Genomic DNA, 4,563 nt, shown 5'->3' with positions numbered 1-4,563 from the left:
GTTCTCCCTGTGTGTCCCCATCTCTCTTAGAAGAATGCCAGTGCTAGACTTAGGGCCCATCCTAATCTCATCATGATGACACTGCAAAGACCCTATTCCCAAATATGGTCACATTTACTGGAACCGGGTGTTAGGATGTCCATGTTGCCTCTTTGAGGAGGACGTGATTGGATCCACAGCACAGAGCTCTCAGATGGGAACTGTAGGCTGCAGGATGCTCTGTGCCGATGTCAGGGCCAAGACCCTCACCTACCTGTTGGCCTCTCGGACCATGCAGGCCATGCACAGAGCCAGGGCCAGGAGGGAGGAGCCAGGCATCTCTGCTATGGGGGCGGGGAGGCCTGCTGGGCGGCATCCAGGTGGACCACCTTGTGGGCAAGGTAAGGGGGCATTTTTCATAGCTGCTGTGAACACACATCTCCCTGCAACATGGTTTAAATCACCTTGACAGGAAAACCTGAAACTTCAAATCTGGGCTGAAGATGCTTTATTTTTCTTGCTAATCAATGCTCTTGCTTTGGCTAGTGGTTAGAAAGGTTTCAACAATTACAGCTAGGAGGCCTGTTAGAACTTCCTGGAAGACACCATGGAAATGCTCTACAGAAATGGAGCAAGGTATGGGGCGCTTCTGTCTTTGACTCAGGCCCTGATCCCACATCAGGTTCCCCATGGGGACCCTGCTTCTCCCTCTGCCTGTGTCTCTGCCTCTCTCTCTGTGTATCTCATGAATAAACACATTTTAAAACTCTAAAAAAAAAAAAAGGAAATGGAGCAAGTTAGATGAGACATAGTTATCCAGTGAGTAGGATTCTGGACGATGCAACGGCACATTCCCAACACTTTCTTGAAAAGAGTCATAAAGTAGTTGAGTGGTCTGAAATACCTAGTGTGACCTAAGAACTGCAAGCTCCAGAAGAGTCATAATAAATAACCCCAGAAGAGTCATAATAAATAAATGTCACACACACACACACACACACACATTGACACACGTTGACATTTCCAAGGATAGCCGGGGAGAGCAGAAGGTGTCCCTCTTGACCTCGGGATATGCCCGGAGCAGTGCTTGGCTAGCTGAGTTCAGTACTTGAGGGAACCAGATAGAAGATAGTCCGGTTGAGCAGTCAGATAGATAGAAGCCGGTCCTGACCCATCTTTTTGGCAAGTAAAAAGAGTTCATTTGAGCTAACATGTATCCATTTGATGATACTTGAAATGTACTTTGTTTTTCCTCTCGGGTTCTCATGACACACTGCCTGCACATTTAAGCAAGTCATGCCTCTGAGGCCAAGCAAACAAAACTGCCAAACAACGGCTTCCAGAATTCACTGAGGAAGAAGTTTTCCTTTGGTCGTTTAAACAATGGATTTGGTTTCTAGAAACCCGAGTGCACGTTTAAAGCCTCCATGTGCTATCTGTTAGCACTGGCCTTCACCTTTTGGGCCTCTGCCCCAGGGCTGGCCACACAGATGCTTTTTCTTGGGCCAGACTGAGGTTTCTTAAGTGTGACTCAGGCTGGAGATTAGGTCCAGGCAGAGGAGATAATTGTTTCTAGTCTGGTTTCTTCTAACTTTGCTCCGACGTCACCTTTTATGACTTTTCCTTCGGCTGCTCCCTCCTGTTCCCCAAGATTTGGTGCCCAGGCCTGCTCACTCTGTGCTTTCCTTTCCTAGCTCGAGTGCATGGTACAGTTCTTTTGCAGATGACTCCAGAATCCTAGCACCAGCCTCCTCCCTGAGGACCAGATCTCGATGTCTGCCTGTCAGGGGCCGTCACCCAGCATCTCCAAGGCAAATGCTTCCTTTTTTTATTTTTTTTTTCTAAGATTTTATTTATTAATGAGAGACACAGAGAGAAAGAGGCAGAGACACAGGCAAAGGGAGAAGCAGGCTCCCTGCTGACTTGATCCCATGACCCCGGGATCACGAGCTGAGCCAAAGGCAGACGCTCAACCACTGAGCCACCTGGTGCCTCCAAGGCAAGTCTTCTAAGATCAAATTCACTGTCTATTCTGCTGCTCCCACTTAAATACAACCTGGCTCATGACGAGCCGTCCTTCAATCAATAAGCTTAAAAGTGGAATCTCCTGTGCAGTCAGCTGTTAAACCTTAGCATTCTCTCTCCACAGACTCTGGCAGCCACCTCTTCCTTTTCATGCTCACCACTTCTTAGCCTGACTTTTGCACCAGCCTCCCTCCTAGCTCGTCTCCCAGCTTGCTGTATTCTGAAAGTCTTTATAGCAACTGAACTGATTCTATTAGCCTGACAACTCCTTTCCTGCTTTAAAATAATGTCCCAGGGCTTCTCTCTTCTCCATCCTCAGCCTGGAATGAAAGTTATTCTCAAGATGGGACCTGCTTAGGGAACGCATGGCATTCTCCTCGTGTGTCCTATTTCAGGCACAATGAGTATAGTCTTTCAATCTCTGAGCCTTTCCTGACCTTCATTTCCCTGGACCACCCAAGCTCCCATTCTCATCTCCATCTGCTGCATCTCCAATCTTCAAGGTTTCCTCAATTGCCACCTTGCTGAGACCTCGTCACACTCTGAGGCCTCGTTTGTGGCATACTCACACAGAGTTACTGGTATTTATTTGAACTTGTGAGTCAACTGTAAGATACTTGAGTCCCCAGGATAGGCCCTCTGGCTTAGATACCTCAAGCATGTGTTCAACTGCGGGTTCATGACGACTCTGCTCCTGGCCCCCTGGCCCCATGTCCCAGCCTTTTTGGCCTATCACAGCCTTGCTTTCCCTCCTCCTCTTTTTAATCAGACACAGGCAATAAATTTGGCATGGAAAGAACTATCCCCCCCCCCCATTTTAAATTTTGTTGGAGGCAAAAGCAAATTTCCAAGATTCAGATCAACACCAATTTAGAATCATTTCTGCCAGTTGGAAAAGAAAACTTTGAAAACGACGTTTGACTTTTTTTTTTAAACTTGGGAAACATTTGAAAGCTATAGCCTTTCAAGGAAACAGGATACTTAAGCGCGCGCGCGCGCGCACACACACACACACACACACACACACACACACACACACGCTCCCCAGCCTGGCTTTATGTAGTTCAATCCTGTCAAGCTAATCTAATCTTTTGTGACAGAGCAGCAGACCTAGTAGATCAAGGGGGAAAACAATAGTTGGAATTTATCTTTGCTGGCTTCAAAACTTTTGATTCCGAGGTTCCACTCAATATGATTATCATTAAACTGGTTGAAAGGTTGGGGGTGGGGGTAGAGAGGAGGGTACAAATCAGAGCTGAGGGACAGAGTGGTGCTCCCTGGGTGTCAGCCTTGAGCCCGGTGGCCCTGAACATTGGCCTGAATGGGCCAGGTGACAAAAAAAGAGAACATGAAGTCAGCATGAACATCAAGGTGGGGCGGGGAGGGGGTGTAGATCCATAATCAGCAAGAAAAGTGACTCTGGTAATTCCTCATGTGATCAACACTCATATGTAGGTTTGACTAGGAGTTCATGTTGAGAGAAGATAGCAATCATCGTGAAAGCAGCCTTATATTAAGATTGTGATACCAGGATGAAGAAATACAACATGTAGGAATTTTGCAGTCTTAGACTTGCATTAACTCTATCCTCTTCCAAACTCCACAGCTAAAGATGGGAAAGAGGGATCCCTGGGTGGCTCAGCGGTTTAGCGCCTGCCTTTGGCCCAGGGCGCAATCCTGCAGTCCCGGGATCGAGTCCCGCATCGGGCTCCCGGCATGGAGCCTGCTTCTCCCTCCTCCTGTGTCTCTGCCTCTCTCTCTCTCTCTCTCTATCAAAAATAAATAAATAAATAAATCTTTAAAAAAAAAAAAAAGATGGGAAAGAGCTAACTAAACCAGGCCTGGCCTAGGGAATGGAAGATTTCTACAAAGAAGTTCAAAGAAATCAGGTTTTAGTACCAAATGAAAATAAAAATAGGTTTAAATTATAATATGTGAGAATAAAATTAAAGGTAAAGAAGACCTTCTTTGGTCTTAAGATCAATAAATGAGTCGTGAAAGTAGCACAGATTTCTCTAGGACAGTCTGAGTGTGCTCTGGACCACTTGGGAGACAGACCTGGATAAACTCGCAAATGGCACCTGTCTCCCCTCCAGTGTGATGAAGCACTACTTCAAAGTACTTCTTTCAGTCTGAAATTGAAAACTAAGAGGCAGCCAGCGCCTCCATTGTTATAATGGGCTCAGACTTGGTTTTCATTTCTCCTTTTAGAGAAATTCAAACATAAACAAAGCAATTCCTTAGGACCAGCGTTGGGGACCCTCACAGTGAGGACTTTTCCGTATGTGGTTATGGTGCCTATTCCATCTGTGGTACAAACAGAGGTGAGGGAATGCTATTTTCTCACTTTCAGGATAAACGAGCTCCTGATAAAGTGTCTTATCGAAGTAGATGGTAACAGTGGAAATCTGAGTGTATGGACCCTAACTTGTTAATGGCTGTTCCTGAACATTATCCCATTCAAACATTTTTTTAAGGCAGGATATGGCATGAAAAAAGGGGAACACAATGATTTTTCTCTTTATAGTACTACTAATAACTAATAATCACACAGTTGCA

This window comes from Canis lupus, chromosome 29 (genome assembly GCF_011100685.1).
Source record: "Canis lupus familiaris isolate Mischka breed German Shepherd chromosome 29, alternate assembly UU_Cfam_GSD_1.0, whole genome shotgun sequence".
NCBI classification, from domain to species: domain Eukaryota; kingdom Metazoa; phylum Chordata; class Mammalia; order Carnivora; family Canidae; genus Canis; species Canis lupus.
The sequence above is the reverse complement of the archived record's forward strand: the minus strand, read 5'-3'. Positions refer to the sequence as shown.